General features: G+C 34.3%; 1 long non-coding RNA gene across 9 annotated transcripts in view; it reads left to right on the top strand.

The window, feature by feature from the left end:
- LOC112661794 (uncharacterized) overlaps nt 1-19,775 on the top strand; it is a 72,767-nt gene that overhangs the window by 3,209 nt on the left and 49,783 nt on the right. For all 9 annotated transcript variants that reach the window (XR_007407565.1, XR_007407568.1, XR_007407567.1 and 6 more), the window contains exon 2: nt 14,275-14,568. This is a non-coding gene — a long non-coding RNA (uncharacterized LOC112661794). The remainder of the gene's footprint in view (nt 1-14,274; nt 14,569-19,775) is intronic.

Here is a 19,775-nt window from a genome sequence, read left to right as displayed (position 1 = left end):
ACAATGAAAATAGGTAAGAGAGAGATGAAAGGACAGCAGTTTCCTGTTTAATGATTGGGCATAAACATCATGTCCACCCATAAAATCATCTGATTCATTCTAGAATCACAAGATTTTTGTCTATTAATAGGTGGGGAGAGCTTGTTCAGTAACTAAATTTCTTTGTAAAACAGTCAAATGTAGAATTGTCTTATCCTGAACTATAGACTATGGTGGCTCATTTTATTGCAGTCTGCATCCTACAAACTTTTACTATTTCAAAATGCAGAGGAAAGACAGGCAGATGGCAAGAAGAACTGAAACTGTCCAAATTATTGAATGAAATTACATATTGGGAGATAAAAAAAAGTCATGTATTTTTAGATTTGCTTTATAAAGGAGTCGATTTTAATGTTAAGCATAGAGTAAAATTAATTTCCAGGCAGAAAGAGAATAATTTTATTGATAGAAAAGGAGAAGATGTTCAAAGTATTACCTTACTGAGTGTTGTATGCATGAGTTATCCCAAGTCAGTATTTGAACTGAACTGAAAAGGCCAAAAATATGACAGAGGAAAGATAAATTTGGAAGTTATGTGAAAACAAGCAAGTCTCAAAAAAAAAATAAGATCTAAAAATAAATGGCTGCAAAGAATGTGATACTACAAAATATTTCGGGGAAAACTGAGGAATAAAAAGAATTGAAAATGTGATGGCTGGGCGCCTGGGGGGTCAGTCAGTTAAGTGTGTCTGCCTTCGGCTCAGGTCATAATCTCAGGGTTCTTGGAATCAAGCCTTGGGTGGGGCTCCCCACTCAGTGGGGTGTCTGCTTCCTCCTCTGTTCCCCCTCCTGCTCATGTGCACTCTCTCTCTCTCCCTCTCTCAAAAATAAATAAAATCTTCAAAAAAAGAAAAAGAGGGTAGAATACTCGGGGGTAAAGATACAAAATTAGGAGGTGAACCTTCCTGAATTTTGAGGGATAGGTGACAAACTGAAAAACTAGGACATGGATCTCTCTTTCTCTTTTTTTTTTAAAGATTTTATTTATTTATTCACGAGAGAGAGAGAGAGAGAGAGAGAGACTTGCAGAGGGAGAAGCAGGCTCCATGCGGGCCCGATGCTGGACCCGATCCGGGGTCTCCAGGATCAGGCCCTGGGCGGAAGGTGGTGCTAAACCGCTGAGCCACCTGGGCTACCCGTTATTTCTACTTAATAACAAATGCTCCAGTTTGGCTTCAGTTGAAGAACAATAATGGGTAAATGAATAGTTACCCTTTGAAACTATGAACAGTCAATTTTTTGTTTATTCAATTTCAGTGTGCATTAATTTCAACATAAAAAAAATTCCCAGAAAAATATTTTTGATTGAAAATTTTAAAAAGCCCTGACACATATTAGATGTTGCAGATACAGTATTTCTTACCTAATCATGTAGCAGTTCATAAAGCATGTGTCTAAATATGAAAAAGAAATATTTTTTTAAAAGACAAGTTCATAACTAGTGTATACATAGAAAACCACCGGCTTCATTTGATACTTGCTGTTATAGCAAGATTTTCACTGCTGTTTCCAGTGGCAATGGTCCTTGGATGCCCAACCATAGGTTCACAATATGTTTGTCTTCCTCTCTCTAAACGTCTTGACACTCTTGCCAGTGTGACATAATTTCTTTTGGGTCTTCTAATCCATTGTGCTGCCAGCATGATAGAGAAGAAGCAATGCCAATGCAACATACAAAGGGCTTTTTCAATGCTGATTTTATGGAAAGAAGGTAATAGTTTATTTATTTTTTTAATAGAAAGTTATCTAGGAATGTCAAAAGGTAGCAATGATGTAACTTTTAGTTACATCTTAGTTCTCTATCTCTTCTTCATTGCTAGCACTAGTTCTCTATGTGATTGTTCTCACATTTTCTGTCCACTAAGTAAAATTTAGTTCTGTAATACTAAATGCTTTAAAAAATCAAAATATTCTAAAAAATTAAAATTCTAGAGAATGAGACTTACATCAGTTTTTATAATTTTCTGTTTACCCAAACATAAGTATAATTCAATGATGAACTGATAAAGTTGATAGGGACTTGGAAACCCTCTGGATCAAATTACATATTTTTTTGAAATAATGTTTTAGAAATTACTGAGAGCACTTTTTCCTACTCTGTCCATTTGCTCTTTGTGTATGTATGTTTGTGCGTTCAGAATGTTCTACTTTGTTTTAAATATAAAATGAGGGACCCCTGGGTGGCTCAACGGTTTAGCGCCTGCCTTTGGCCCCGGGTGTGATCCTGGGGTCCTGGGATGGAGTCCCATGTCGGGCTCCCTGTGTGGAGCCTGCTTCTCCCTCTGCCTGTGTCTCTGCCTCTCTCTCTCTCTCTCTCTCTCTCTGTGTCTCTCATGAATAAAAAAATGAATCTTTTAAAATAAATAAATAAATAATGAAAATCTCTGAACACATGCCACTTAGGAATTAGATTTAATGATATCAAATTATTTCAGAGGAATGCATGTATACAGATATATATCAGCTACCACTTTTTGACTTTTTGGAAACAGATTTGAACATCTTTACGAAGAAAGATGCTATATTGAGTCATCTTTCTTCTACTTCATCCTTTTTTCTTTTTTTTGTGGTTTGTCCATTTACTTTTTTATCTATAAAATATCTATTTTTATTATTATTTCACTACTAAATTATTATTTCTTGAAGTTATGTATTTGTATGATCTTTGTTTATACTTTAATTTATCCATCAATTTGTTTATGCCTTTAGCTTACCAGCAACCATTTCATGAATAACTACTGTGTACTAGACTTTGTGCTTTATGATGAGTGCATTCAATTTTAGTGATAAGATTAAGTCTACTAAATTTTTAATAGACTTTACTTTTAGAGCTGTTTTGATTTCATAGCAGAATCAAATGGAAAGTCTAGAAACTCATATATAGATAGCACTTGCCTCCACACATGCTTAGCATTTCCCATTATCAACATTCCCCACTAGACTGGCACATTTGTACAATTTTACATTTGTAACCTACACTGACTCATCGTTATCACCCACAGTCCAGAGTTCACTCTTGATGTTGAACATTCTATAGGTTTGGACAAATTTATAATGATATACATTCACTAGAAGATATTTTAAGATAACTTCTTGAGATGTTATTTATTCTCCATCCCCTGTGTCCTTTCACTGACACCAACACTACACCAATGCTTCTGAGAGTAGCCACAGAATTCAGTAAGCACTGCTTTCAAGAGGAGACAGACATTGTTAAGGACAAAGTGTCAAATAGCCATTTGAAAATCATAGCAGAGTCAAGAGCCTTGATAGTCAAAGTACTTTGGATTTGCAAAAGCCAGGGTCTGTGAGACAAGTCCCAAAGCATTGTGTGGATGGTAAACAGCCCCAAACCTGAAGGTCAAGTTTAACTCAAGAATTATTATTATTTTTTAATTTTTTAAATTTTTATTTATTTATGATAGTCACACAGAGAGAGAGAGAGAGGCAGAGACACAGGCAGAGGGAGAAGCAGGCTCCATGCACCGGGAGCCCGACGTGGGATTCGATCCCGGGTCTCCAGGATCGCGCCCTGGGCCAAAGGCAGGTGCTAAACCGCTGCGCCACCCAGGGTTCCCTAACTCAAGAATTATTGAGCAAGAAAAAATGAAGAAATTTGTAAGACACGTTACCTGACTGGATTATTTGAAAATTTCACAAGTGGAAAGCTTTGAAGAATTGAAATGACTGTCAGCTTCATTGGCTTCATTTTCAGTACCAAAGCACATGTCAGGACCCTTTGACATTTAATCACTATCACATAGAAGATTGAGAGATAATGGCAGAAGGAAAATCCTTCTAAATGGTTACTCAACCAATATGGAAATTTAATCAATAAATAACTAAATATTTTGCAAATTGTCAAGATTATGGTCTGTGCCATTATTAGAAAGGAATTTGAGCAATTAGATTATTATAAAGCAATAAACTTACTTTATAAGTAAGTTTTTAAGAAGAGTTAGCATACAAAGTTAACAGTTCCTAACCACAAAATGGGAATCATATTTTGAAAGGAAATACATCTAAAAAATAGGAGCCAGGGATCCCTGGGTGGCGCAGGGGTTTAGCGCCTGCCTTTGGCCCAGGGCGCGATCCTGGAGACCCGGGATCGAATCCCACGTCGGGCTCCCTGCATGGAGCCTGCTTCTCCCTCTGCCTGTGTCTCTGCCTCTCTCTCTCTCTCTCTCTGTGACTATCATAAATAAATAAAAAAAATAAAAGCCAGCTTTAAAAAAAAAAAAAAATAGGAGCCAGAGAATTTGGATCCAATTACTTTTTTTTTCCCCTCCACATAGTCTCATAGTGATGGTTATTATCACTTTATATCCACTTAATGTTTGACTCTCTTTTCAAGATCACTTTAACCATATTACTTTTTACCTTCTGATCTCTCACTCCTGGAATTTAGCATTAAGTAGCAGGATTCTAATTATAATTTACTTGGACAATCTGGCTTATCTTGATTTTGGTTTCTACCCTATCAGTTCTGGTTGGGTGATTGGCTGTGGGATGGGAAGAAACAAGTGGTTGTGTTTATTTTATAAATATGGAGATTAGAATGAATTTTATCAGGGGATGGACAATTCTCAAGAGGATCTCAGTTGAATGAGGAAGCTAAGTTCATTATAACTTTATAATAACATTCCCTCATGAAACTGAATTCTAAAAAATACATAATAGGACATACACTCAAAAATCTTATAAACATTTTATATCATATATAATAGAAACACGTTTTCTTTCTTTCTCAGTATGGAGAAACCTTTTTGAGACCTAATTCCCAAAACAAACCTTATGAACTCAGTTTCTCTTGACAAGTGAGAAATGTTTTTCTCAGTTTATTTACAAGTTACATTAACAGTGGGATTTAGCTTTTTACACAACTGACTTGATTATTTTAACATTCAATTATCCTAAATCATCGGATAATTCAGACAAACGAAGATTTGGTCCATCTAGTTATTTTGATCACAAAGGATAGAAACATTAATCTGAGTTTACAGTGCAACTCTGAGGTTCCATAAACTAACATAAATATTAAGATTTTTATGTAGTAGGTAAAACATACAAGGTGTAACATATAACAAAGAGCTAAGTATAGGAATATATATATTCTAACATTTACCGTGAAGCTACTTTAAGTACTATTTTAAAATAACAAATATATAGACATATTTGAAATGATGTGCTATTTAGAGTACATTTCAGCTTTTGTGTGGCTAAATGTTTTAACAATAAAGGAAGCTGATAAAGTTTTCAAAATTACATGCTTTATTAACACATGAGTAAACTTATTAGAAATGATAATAAGGATAAATCCAACTTGATTATTTTATGTGTACTTTTTAAAAAATCTACAACTACAAATGTTTCAGATATACTGTCTTCCAATTTTTGTGATGATCTCATTTTAGTTTGCATCCTGTATCATATAAAAAAGTTACATATTTATATAAGGGATGATTCTGAAATAACATTAAAAGAGCAGGTGGTTGGGACTAGGGAGTCTCATTTGTGAATTTTTGTCCAATATCTGCAAGATTATCTTGCAAAATCTTCAAGAAAGAGGCAATTACCTATATATCTCCCCAGTAAAGACAGAGCATTCAGTAGAATGAATGATAGTAACCAGGGAGGTAAATGGGTTGTCAAACTCTGTCACCTTATCACTAAGGATTTCCTACATAAAAATGACAGGGAGGATATGTGATAACCTTAGACTTAAATGATAGTAGAGCAAAATATAGAAAAGGATAATCACCTCTATACAGTGAATCTGATTCATTCCTCAGTGTGGGAAGGTGAGCTGTCTTACAAGAGTCCGAGGTATTGTTACAGACTCAGAATAGTAAGGATGGCACATTTGTATTTGTATTGGTGAAGGGTGATAATTATTGTTCTAGGAGAATACTAATGCCTCTCCTCTCCAAAAGGCAGCTCAGAGTGGGAAGCCGACTGGCAACTATCCATCTGCTATGAATCAAAGAATGCCAGTTCTCAGTTCCACAGGACCAGTGGTTTTGCCTTAACTTCTATCAGATGATTAACTCCTCCAGATGAATGCATGGCAAATACAGGAAAATAAACAGACAAATATCGTACTATAGGATTGATTAAAATGATGCCCACTAAAGGATAACAAATAATCTATTGTTACATTTTTTCAGCTTAGCCATGGATTAATGTATATAAAGCCTGCTCAAAAGGCAATGAACACAAAATAAACCCCTGTGAATAGAGGAAAGTATCAGTACATGTCCCAAATATGGGGTCATATTTGTGACAAGAGGGGTGATGTGTGGAAGGTATATATCTGGCTGTCCCACCTAAATTATTTGAGTATATAGAGCTTTATTTTGTTTTTAGAAAATCATAAATCTTTATTAAGCTTTAAAACTCCAAATGTGAGGATATTCTTACAGAAAATCTTCGCTCTATTGGTTTACCCAAGTGTCAACAGTAAAATTGTGAAGATCAGGTCTCTGTATACAGATAAGAAGTGTTCATCTTTTCCTAAGTCCAAGAATTTACTCACTTTCAGGTCTTCCTCCTGATATACTGACACAGAACATGAATTCTGAAAATAAGGTTAAACATAAATAATGGGTAAATATAAAAAGTTCTAATAATAAATTACTATACTAAAATATTATTTATTTTATGCTAGCCGTTTAAAAAACCATGTTAGGTAGTTCCTTCTAGTTTAATTTTAAAATAAGCATCTATTCAGATAAAATGTATCAGGAAAGAAACAAACTTATATAAACTTTATAACTCAGCTCTTCACAACTTCCCACTGTGAAATATAATGTGTCAGAAAAATACAATAATGTATAGTACCCTAAACTAAGTTACTATCTTATAAGTCCATTGTAGTTAATAACAATCTGTCCTTTAGCCTTGATGAAGAGCAAGAGCTATGGCTGCAAGGTTACTAAGGGGGCCAATGGAATCTTATTCGCAATTGACTTCTGCAATAGTCTTTACTGATAGAAAAGGGGGAAACTACTTTTTAAGATGGCTAAGAGCATTTTGACTCACAATGCCCTCCAGTTTTACTTTTAAATATTCATTTTACCACTATAATTATCATAAATGCAACATGCCTTTTAGCAGCAGAAAAAGATAGAGCACAAAGCATCCAGTGTTTCAAAGTTAGGAAAAGGAATTGTCTAGGTCAGGAAGAGCCATAGAAGTGATGCATTCTGTGGTTGACACATTTCAGCCATGATTTTTCAATACAGAATTGATTAAAGACAACCAAAATATTAATTTTCTCACCTTACACACACACACACACACACACACAGGCACACACATATATGAGTGTGTGTGTGTGTATATACATATATATATGAGTATATATATATATATTATTGTAGAAACATATATATAATATAAAATATACCTTTTAAACTATTTAAATATAGTAAGTTATATTTTTAATAAGTAAGGTATATTTTTAATACACCTTTTAAATTATTATATATTTGTGATTATATATATAAATTATTGTGGAAACATATATTTAATATAAAATATACCTTTTAAACTATTTTTAAGTTTGGTGGCATTAAGTACATTCACATTTTTATATAAACATCACCACCATCCATCTCTACTTTTTTATCTTCCCAAACTGAAACTCTATCAATGAAATAATAACTCCCATTGTCCCCTCTTCCCTAGCCCCTGGCCACTTCCATTGTACCTTGTGTCTCTATAATTAAATATAAGTGTAGTAACATAACATAATGTCCTTAAGGTTCATCTATATGGTAGCATATATCAGAAATTTTTCTTCCCAAGTCCAAATAATATTCTACTCTATGTATATACCACATTTTACATGCATATTCATCCAGGGATAGACACTTGGATTGCTTCCACCTTTGAGCTATTGTGAGTAAAGCTCCTATGAACACGGCTATACAAATACCTTTGATTCTCTGCTTTTAGTTTATATACAGAAATGAAATTGTTGGGTCATGTGGTAATTCTATGTTTAATTTTTTAGGAACCATTAACCATTTTCAACAGCAGCTGCATCATTTTCCATCCTACCTGTAATATACAGGACTCTTATTTCTCCACAACTCCATCAAAACTTGTTTCCTGGGTTTTGTTTGTTTGCTTTATTTTGTTTTGTTTTTGAGGATAGCCATCCTAATGAGTATGAAGTGATATAATATTGTGGTTTGATTTACATTTTTCTAGTGATAAGTTAGGTTGAGCATCTCATGTGCTCATTGGCCATTTATTTATGTATCTTTTTGGAGATATACCTATGCAATTCCTTTGTTTCCTTTGTCTCCTTTTTAATCAGGTTATTTATTTTTGTTATTGAGTTGTGTTATTTATTTTATTTACTATTTATTTTAGCTGTTGTCGTGGAAGTGACAATATGCATTCTAGTAATATAATGCCCTTATGGAATCCATTAATATTATTGATACATGATTTTATTTTATTGTTTTTTAAAGATTTTTATTTATTTATTCATTCATGAGAGACACAGGGAGAGAGAGAGAGAGGCAGAGACACAGGCAGAGGGAGAAGCAGGCTCCATGCAGGGAGCCCGATGTGGGACTGGATCCCAGGTCTCCAGGATCAGGCCCTGGGCTGAAGGTGGCGCTAAGCCGCTGAGCCACCCGGGCTGCCCGATACATGATTTTAAAATAATTACAGATTAGTATTATTAAAATTAAAATTACAATGGTAATAGAACCTGCTAGATTTGTAGAAGCAGAAGATGAAAATGAATGAGAAGGGGAGGAGGGGAAGGAAAAAGAGAAGATGAGCCAAATAAAAACATCTGTATAATCTATAAAATAACCAAGAAAAGATAAAATGATAGAATGAAAACCAAACATAAGTTATTTTAGTAAATGCAAATAATTCAAAATTTCTGCAGTGTCCTGATTGGCAGGAAGAAACCATTTATATCCAACCATTGTGTGTTTTCATGGTTTTCAGTTTAAAAATAATATAAGTATACTGTCATTTGAGAAATAGGTTGATCACATAGGATAAGAGTAGATGTAATATAATCTAGGTGGCTTCCCTTGGTTTACAGTTGCTAAGTGTGAGCAAGGACCCGCAGTTTTCATACACCTGTAAATCTCAATTGTTACCATACCCCTTGATACTTAAATTATGATTCTAGAAGAATTTATACTAAACATGTAAGTGCTTCTCTTTAAGGGATTGCTTATAAATATTGTCTTGTCCTATTTCCTGAAAGAAATTCAGACAATAAGTACATGTTATCTTCCCATAGGAAGAAACAGAATCGGGATCCCTGGGTGGCGCAGCGGTTTGGCGCCTGCCTTTGGCCCAGGGCGCGATCCTGGAGACCCGGGATCGAATCCCACATCGGGCTCCCTGCATGGAGCCTGCATCTCCCTCTGCCTATGTCTCTGCCTCTCTCTCTCTCTGTGTGACTATCATGAATAAATAAATAAAATCTTTAAAAAAAAAAAAAAAAAAAAAAAAAGGAAGAAACAGAATCTATGGCTAGTTGTTTTTCAAAAATATCTATGCCTATGGTTTTCCAGAATTCCTGAAAGCCCATTTTTCCACATCTTACTATTTATTGAACAAGACAGTCAAAACAAAACAGAAAAATATGCTGTCAAAGATACATCTAAATCAAAGAGGCACAGAAAGATTTTAAAAGTCAAAAGTAAAGCAAATGGATACAGGCATAAAGTAAAAGATGAAATGGTAATATTAGTGGAATCTAAAAAAATTTGTTACAGGATACAAAAATATTTTTTATATAGTGAAATAATCATAGTTTGTAAATAGAATTTGCTATAAAGGCTTAGTATAGAATAAAATTATCAGGCTAATGGAAAAATAATTTTAAGGAATGAAGGAAGGAGAAATAATACAATAAATATAATATAATAATACAATATAATATAATATAAATAATTATAGGGCAAACTAAATTTTATAATATAAAAACTAACAGTGAATCAACATTCAGGAATCAATGTAATATTCAAAAACACTCAAAATGTACACAGTAAAGAGAAACTTGCCAATTACTTTACCAACTAGATAAATTTTCTAACCAGAATTCAATAAATTGAGAAAATAAAAATGTTTAAACAAAATAAATGAGTATTTTGAAAAATATAGCAAGATATTTTTAACTAAGAAATAGTAATCTAAAGTAAATATGGAGAAATAGCTGAAAATAAATTGAAGACATGAAGGCACTTGTTCTGTATAGTAAATATATGATAAAATTTATCTAAAGGTGAGCTATGAGCTTCTATAAGAGAAAGATGGGGGTGGGTGATATATATGATGTTGATTAGGGTGTGCACTTGTGATGAGCATTGGGTGTTGTATGGAATAATTTAATCATTATATTGTACATTTGAAATTAATATAACATGGCATGTTCACTACACTTGAGTTGAAATTAAAAATATAAATAAAAGGATGGGGGAAGGCAAAAAAGGGTGAAGGGGAATGGGAGTTACAGGCTTCAAGTTATGGAATAAATAAGTCATGAGGATGAAAGGTACAGCCTAAGGAATAAAATCAGTGGTATTGTAATAGTCTTATAAATTGACAGATGGTAGCTACATTTGTGGTGAGCACAGAATAATATATAGACTTGTCAAATCACCATATTGCACACCTAAAATGAACTTTTTAAAAAAGGATGAGTTTCACAAACAAAAATCTCCAAAAATGGACATTAGATATAGCTCATATATGTGAAAAGCTTTAGAACGAAACTCCTCATGATGAACATCAATTTAATAAATGGTGCCAGAGAACATTTTTGACTACTTGGATAAAAATAAACAAAATCTACAAAAATATCATGTGCAAAAAGAAATACAAATTATTTTTTAAATGGAAGGATGGATTTCATGAAGGAAGAAAGAATAAAAGGAAGAAAAACTCCATGTGATTATATGATTAATCTTGGTTTTGAGAAGAGATTTTCTAAGTGTACAGCTATATGGGTATTGTTTTTGCATTGTTAAGCATATATTTCGCCCCAAATCTATATGTCTTTTGTGTGATTAAAGAAAAATGGTATATATTTATTTATAAATACATGAATATCCAACTCCATAGAAGAAAGTGGTTTCAGTTGATTTTACAAAGTCATGTATAAGCCCAAATCCCCAAGATATAAGCTGTGTACTCTAGAATCTATTTCTCCTGTCACCTGAAGATTTTGACTGACTCTGTGCTCACAAAGGGACAGTAGGGACTTTCAGTTCCACATATAAATGGCTTAAAAGTCAGCATTCCTTCTTAACAAGTAAAAAGCTGAACAGACTGAAAAATAAACAACTCTTTTTGGATCTATAAGAAGGGTGAGGATGCAAGAAAATCTGCTGCCTTTAAGGCTGAAGAGACAGACAGGTGAATATAGGGAGTCAAGGCTAAACCTGAGCAGAGGCTCATAAGCAAAAGTCACCAGGGAAACCAGTACTGGGTAGGAAAACCTGAACTGTGATAGACAAATTGATGGAGGCTCAATGCAGGCAAATCTGAGAGTTAAAAACTCCAGTAGGATCAAATCATAGGGCTGCCCTCACATTTTTGTGTGTTTTATGTCTAGAAGTTCAGCCAGGTTCTCACAGTAAATATTGGAGAAAAAACCCTTCCGCTTCCAGCAAAAGAAGGGAAAAAGAAACCAGTGAAATATGAAAGAACACTCTGATCTTACTAAGGCCTGCCCTCAGGGGAAATTAGTTAACCAAAGCCTAACCTCCTGGTGCATTATCACAGCCTAATTGACATGGGGGGAGAGAAATACCTAATTCTAACCACTGTAGCCATCCTGTCCCATATAAATGGGGAGAAACAACAACAACAACTGAGAAACATTTGTAAAGTTCACAGTACAGAGGCATGGGCTCACTAAAATACTGAGTTAGTCATAGGACTATAGATCATTTCCACTTGTCCCACATGTCACTACCACCTAACAAAAGGCCTATTCACAGCAGTTCCTTGACTCAGGACACCATGTCTAGCTATCAAAAAAATTAGAGAGCATGACAAATGACAAAAAACCCCAGATAATTGAAGAGACTGAGTTAGAATCAGAACTAAGCATCTCAGGAATGTTAGAAATATAGATTGGGTGTTTAAAACAACTATGGTTAATATCTTAAGTGATCTAATTGGGAAAAAATAGCATGTAACATGTAAAGCAGAGATTTAGAAGTTCTAAGAACAAAATAAAAATAAATGCTAGTGATCATTCACTCTGACAGAGTAAGGTATGGCTTTTTGATGGGCTTATTTGTGGAGTGGATATGGCTGCAGAAAGAGTCTTAGAGCTTGAGGATATATCAATAGAAACCTCCCAAACTCAAAAGCAATGAAGACAAAGACAAAAAAAAAAAAAAAAAGAATATCCAAAAACTGTGGGACAATTATAAAAGGTGTAACAAACACAGTAGAAGTAATAGAAGGGGAAGCAAAAAAAAAAAGGACAGAAGTAATACTTGAAACAGTAGTGACTGAGAATTACACCAAATTAATATCAGACACCAATGCATAGATTGGCAAAGCTCAGAGAACACTAAGCAAGATAATAAACAAAACAAAACAAGACACACAAATCCTACACCTAGGCATATAACTTTCGAACTACAAAAATAAGAATAAAGAAAGGCAGGAAGGCAGGAAGTCACAAAGGAAGTAAGGAAAAATCTTGAAAGAAGTTGAAAATAAAAGAGAAATGAACACCTTACTTATTTATAGAGAAAAAAAGATAAGAATTAAAACTGACTTCTGAGAAATCACGCACTTAAGAAAAGAGTGGACTGAAATATTTAAGTGTTATGAGAACAAAATCATAAACCTGGAATTCTGTATTCTGAAATTATCCTTTAAAGTGAAATAGAAATAAAGATTTTCTCAGATATACAAAAAGTGAGGGAATTTGTTGCCAGTACATCTGCCTTGAAAGGAATGTTAAATGTAATTCTTTAGAGAGAAGGAAAATAATTAAGCTCAGAACCTCAGATCACCATAAAGAAAGGAAGAGCATGGAAAAAGATTAAGTGGAGGTAAAATAAAAACTTTTATTTTTTTTAATTCTTTTTTTAAAAAGATTTATGTATGTATGTATGTATTTGAGAGAGAGAGACGGCGAGCTTGTATGAGAGAGGGGTTGCGGGGGGAGAGAGAGAGAAAGAGAGAGAGAGAGGGGAATGAGAATCTCCAGCGGACTTCCTGCTGAGCATAGAGCCTGATGCAAGGCTCTATCTCATGACCCTGAGATCATGGCCCTGAGATCACAACCTGAGCCGAAATCAAGAGTCCAATGCTTCACCAACTGAGCCACCCAGGACCCCCATATGTTTCTTATTCTTAATTGATCTAACAGATAACTGTTTATTAAAAATAACAATAACAATATATTCAATTGTGTATGTATGTATCCTATGTGTGTATGTTACATACACCTATACACATAATGTATACTTCTGTATGCTTGTATCTAAGTGAAATGAATGATAGCAGTGACATAAAGGATGGAATGAAGGGAAGGATGGGAGAGAAAAAGTAGGGTTATTTTCTTGTATAAGCTAATCATACTACCCATGAAACCTTATAGGGTTATACAAAAGTGTACTTAAATGAGTTGTAAATGTATATTGCAAAATCTAGGGCAATCAATTTAAAAAAAGTAAAGAATAAAAAGTATAACATATTCTATGACAAATGAGGAAATACAATCACATGATAAATACCTTACCAAAGAAGATATATAGATGGCATAAAAAATATATGAAAAGATTTCTACATTATATGTAATCAGGGAAATACATTTTAAAATAGTAATGAAAAAGTATAATGAGATACCATTTCACACGTGTTGGGATGGCCAAAACCTGGAATACTGTTAATACCAATGCTAAGTAGGATGTGAGCAACAGAAACTCTCATATATTAATGGTAGGAATACAAAATGGAAAAGCCACTTTGGAAGATAGTCTCTTCCAAAGCTAAACATATTCTTACTTTACAGTCCAGTAATGGTGCTTCTTGATATTTGTCCAAAAGAGTTGAAAACATACCTACAATAACCTGCACATGGCTGTTTATCTTATTCATAATTGTTAAAAACTTGGTAGCAACCAAGATGTACTTCTGTAGGTAAATGGATAAATAAACTGGTACATCCAGACAACGAAATACTATTTTTTTTCTCTTTTTTTTTTTAATTTATGATAGGCACACAGTGAGAGAGAGAGAGGCAGAGACACAGGCAGAGGGAGAAGCAGGCTCCATGCACCGGGAGCCCGACGTGGGATTCGATCCCGGGTCTCCAGGATCGCGCCCTGGGCCAAAGGCAGGAGCCAAACCGCTGCACCACCCAGGGATCCCCGAAATACTATTTACTGCTAAATAAAGGAAATTAAAAAGGCCTGGAAGAAACTTAAATGCATACTAATAAGTGAAAGAAGACAATCTGAAAAGGCTACGTACTATATGATATTCTGGGCAATATTCCATAAGAATAAAAAGGTCAGTGGTTGACAGGAATGTGGGGGGTAGGCAGAGGAGGGATGGGTAGCTAGAACACAGAAGATTTTTAGAGTAGTGAAAATACTCTATATGATATCATGATGATAGCTACACACCATTAATACATTCGTCCAAGCCCACAGAATGTACAACACTAAAAGTGAACTCTAATGTAAACTATGGACTTTGGATGATTATGAACTCTCAATGAAGTTTCATCAATTGTAATAATCATACAACTCTGGTAGGGATGGTGGTGACAGTGGGTATGCATGTCCTGGAGCCACGGTGCATGGGAAATCTCTTTACCTTTCTCTCAATTTTGCTGAGAACCCAAAAGTTCTCTAAAATAACAAATTCTTAAAAAAATGAGTAGTAGGTATCTCTTTAGGACAAGAGGTCAAGAACACTGAGGAGAGGAAGGGAGGAATAGTGTAAGAAGTTACCTCTATATTATCTAAAGCCGATCTTGGTATTTTAGCAAAATATTCTTGCTAATAAACTTAAGAAAATTTCAAGTTGGAATGAAATAAAATTAAATTTCTATCTCATCTTTGAATTTTAATATTGAAGGTAGGATCACTAAATTTATGTTGACCAAGACAAACTGAATTTAATTTGCTACTAGTGACTCAGGGTGTTTGTTTTGCAGTTTCAGATTGAAGTATCAATATGAGGCAAAGACACAGAAGAAAGATACATAATGGTTTAAAAAGCATTTGCCTAAGTTTATATTTCACATGTCTTAATATTAAATATTAAATGTTAAAATTAATCTAAAATATCAATGATAAACTAGAAGTAAATATTTGAAATAAAAGTATATGATCTCTAATAAAATGATCTTACATATATCAATAAAGCAGAGGAAATTTTGTGATGGAAAGAAGGGCAAAAAACACTTTAATAAATTACTTAATAATTTCCAGATCTCATGAATATTGACAGGTTTAAAATATGGACACAATGGGCAGACTGAGGAAGTTTTCAGACGGCCAGTAATCTTTCTTTCAATTAACCTATTCTTTAAAACAAATGCTGAGGAAAAAGGAATTAAAAAAAAAAAAAAACCGTTACTTCAAGAGCTGTAATTGTGGGTAGCCACAGAAAATAATCTTATGGGGAAAATTAGGAAACAACGTGTAAAAGCAGAGAAACAGAGAAAGGAGGAAATAAAACTTTTATTCCTTCCTTCTCCCGTTTTTTTTTTTTTTTTTTTTTTAGAACCTAAAGGTTGACTGCTGTGTTTAGCATTTTACCCCTGAACTCTAGTTTAATCTCCCCCCAACTCAGTACCAAGGCTCAGAATGAACATTGGAAGCTGAGTCTCTGAGAATCTAGTTAGTGAGACATTAGCCTAGCTCTAATACTTTACTGCTTCTTATTGTACCTCGCACCTTTGGCATAATCCTACAGAAATATCCTAAAATAACCTGTTCATCTTGAGCACTGATTTACAATACAACGATGTGACGCTTGTTGGCTATGTAATCAGGACAATATTCTATGTTTGATCATGAAGATTCACTCAAGTTTAATCAAGATAAATCCTAAGTATTGAGATCTCTAAATATCTACAGCTTGAAAGAATTTTAGTGTTCAAGTAATATAGTTTAGATTTTACAGATATGAAAACTAAATCACAGAGAACATTCTTTAATGTTCTTAACTGAGGTTCTAACACCGCAGTGTCTGTCAGTGTCCCTGGTCCTTCATTTTTTTATAAGGGCAGGCAAAAACAGCAATACTCCACACTTTAAAATTAATCATTCACTTTGAAACTAAGCATAAACAACACAATTTTAACCTCGGATCCAAGTCCCTGCTCCGTTGTGTCGGGTATACTTGGACCCAACCTCGAGCTTGCAAATAAACCCTCCTTGGCTTGCATTGGTGTCGGCTTCTTGGTGGTTTCTCGGACACGCAATCTTGGGCACAACAAAATATTTTTTCTTAAATTTCCTGGCAGATAATTCTTCTAGTTTACTTTTTAATTTACTATTAATTAATGATATTTGAAGTAAAATTCACAAGCTGTTCTTGCCATTTTACATAGATACTAACAATTTCACTTAAATATCTAAATGAAGGTGAGGCTCATGATTAATATGCCATGTGCAGTGTGATAATTAGAGACACTAACTACAAAGAGATATTTTCCCTAATATAGTTATGCAGATGTAGAGAGAACAGAATAGGAACTGAATAGTAAAAGGCCATATAAATATGTTTTAAAAAAATGAAATTCACAAGCTATTCTTATTTTAAAGCCATAGATATCAGTAAAAATTATATAATTAAGGGATTGAATGGTAAAATATTTAAAAATATGCATTTTTCTATTGACAGTTGCTGAGAACATATTTTCATTATAATTTCTTTATAGAAAAATGCTTTGAGCTCACTTGAATTGTTACTAGTTTTCCATTTGTCGATATTTATATATCAGTTATTTACATGTATTTTACCAGAGTTCCTAAATTATGTCTTTGTAACTAACATGTAAACTTGATATTAGGTCTGTATTGCCTAAAAACTCATTTTCAGACCCATTTGAACTTAAAAGAAATAAAAAAGAACAACTTACTTGTGCATTCATCTGCAAATAACACAGTTAGGTGCCTGCAGTTTATCTTCTTAGCTAATCCCCCCAAAAACCTAATCTAAGTGAACGTAGGGTTAATCTGTCTCCTAGTGCAAGGATAATGGCAACTGCTTTAAGCCTCCTTCACCTTAGCCAGCAGTGATTTTCAAGATATCCAGTCTCTTTTTTTGAGAGACATGAAAGTGCATTAGAAGAAGTTTAAGACAGAAGTGTATTCTTCTGAAAGAGTAATATTTTAAAAATCATATTTTTCTAGAACATCATGAGCTATTTTTGAAGCTCTCATCTTGGTCCTAGGCTACACTCTGCTGTGATTCAGACTCACTGTGTAGAAGGAAGAAGGCATTACAGGCTTGACTTGCCTGCCACATTAGAAGAGTGGAAAGATAAGAGAAAGGGTGGGAGTAGAATATTTCTGGACTATACAATTACACAATGAATACCTAGGAATTATAGAAGGGCTTTTTTTGTTAATTTAAATAGGAAAAATGTAAACTTAAAACAACAACAGCTCTATATGTATAGAATCATGTTGACCACAGACAGAATTTGTTATTTTTCTTATTTTTCAAAGTCCCTTTTCTTTATTGGTATTCCTCCCCTCCCTGCCACCTCCATGAAAGTCCCAACGCAAAAGTATCCTGAGGCTGCTGCCTAGGGAGGAATCAGCTTATGGTGCCTTCTGCTTTGCTGCAGTTAGTGAAAACCTTTCATCCACTTCTGGAAAATCTACATCAATACTGACCTTGGCTTAAGAGACACAGATGGGTGTATGTAAATAGAGTAGGAAAGATCACACATCAGACATTTGCTTCATGTCGAATTGTTTTGTGGCTTCTGATGTCTAAATGAGAAGTAAGGGAAGAAGTCTTTTACTCCATGTATAACACGGACCAATGTTGATCAGTTGGTCATCTCTGCAATGGTGAGAAAGATATAGTCCAGAAAATACAGAAAAAAAGAATTAAGAATTCAAAATAAAATATAGACCAAGTTGGAGGAATGCTATATATTTGTTCACTAAAGGAATTGTGTTTAGTGTTTCTAGATCTGGTTTGATACTTATTTGAGTTGTCTTTAAGAGTGACAAATGAGAAACTCGTTAACAATCCATGGCATGATTAAAAAAAAAAAATCACACAACATCAGTAGCCCAAATAGAGAAAATAGCATGATTCTTTACAAATTCATTAATATAATTCTCAGGAGTAATCTTAGAGAAAAAAAAAAAACACAATAATAACACACAACCCCCCCCCATCTGCAAGTATATTACGTTCAAGTATAGATACATGTTTTTTTTTTTTTCTTAAAGAGAACACAAAGAAAAGCTAAAAACATGGTTGTATTGAGTTAAACTATGGAGCAACCTCATCATATCCAAACACCTCCTTTGAAAAATGAGGAAACAGAGAGAGCAGGGAAGGTGCTGATGGAAATTGCCATTGTGAGTTGGCATTCTTGAAATAGCAACATTGGGCCAAATGACACCTGTGTGATTCACCACTCCTAGAGACATAAGGTGTTTCAAGGTCAATATCAATTGATTTGAGAAATATTAGTATTCTATTTTGCCTTAATAAGATACTCCGTGGGAAGAACATTTGCCATCAGAGTATATGGCGCTAGAATTCAGCCTTATTAATGGATGACATAACTGCAGTCACAGTGACTGCTTCCTGAAGTGGTCCAGCCCTGAAGTGGGGAAACTGGCTTTATTCTTATGTTGTAGCTTTCACAGGTAGAAACAAAATATCAGAGACACTGCTGAAGATTCTCAATCTGACTAGTGCTCAGGATATCAAACACTGTACACAAATCCAGGAATGGATTAGAACTGGGTGCTCTGAAGTCTGCATACTTGGTATCCAAGCTGTTTTAGGGTAACTGTCAAGAGGGGAACAAAACTATGGGGGAAGAGCCAATATTTAAAATAATGCTTAAATTGGGATGCATGCAGTCAGTTCATATCCTCCTCACCTCCTTTAGAAGAAAATCATATCTACTCTCCTCTTTTCTCATGCAACATTCAAGGTCATAGGTTGATTTCTTAAAATGACAGCCACCACTTTGAACTGTGTTCATCTTTTTTTGCAGATGGCAGGTATAGGGAACACATACAACACGTTGGGATTAGTACACCTGGAGACAGCATGGGTGAAAATTATAGGAAACTGAAAAGTAGTTTGAAGATTAGTGGAGTGCATATAACTTAAATGGTTTTAGGTTTATAACAGATAAAATCAAAATAAGTACTTAGGTTTGTCTGGAAAACTGACTGAAAGAGATGGCTATAAATATTAGAGTAAGAGTATTAAATAAAGGGTTTGAGATGTTATCCTATTTTCAGGCTAACCAGTTAGGCTAACACCTTATCTCTCCCTCCCTCTCCCTCTTTCTCTTTGTCTCTCTTTCTCAAAGACACACACACTCTCTCTCTCTCTCTCTCTCATTTTTCTCTCTCTCCTCCCTACCCACATACACTCATACACACATGTACAGGAACCCAGACATCTTCATCATAGAACAGACTTTGGGTTTGCTCACAGACTAATCTTATCAGCACTGGATCCCCAGGATCCAATTTCTGAAGGGACCCAGA

Source organism: Canis lupus, chromosome 31, assembly GCF_003254725.2.
Source record: "Canis lupus dingo isolate Sandy chromosome 31, ASM325472v2, whole genome shotgun sequence".
Lineage (NCBI taxonomy): Eukaryota > Metazoa > Chordata > Mammalia > Carnivora > Canidae > Canis > Canis lupus.
Note: the sequence above shows the minus strand (reverse complement) of the source record. Positions and strands in the feature narration are given on the sequence as shown.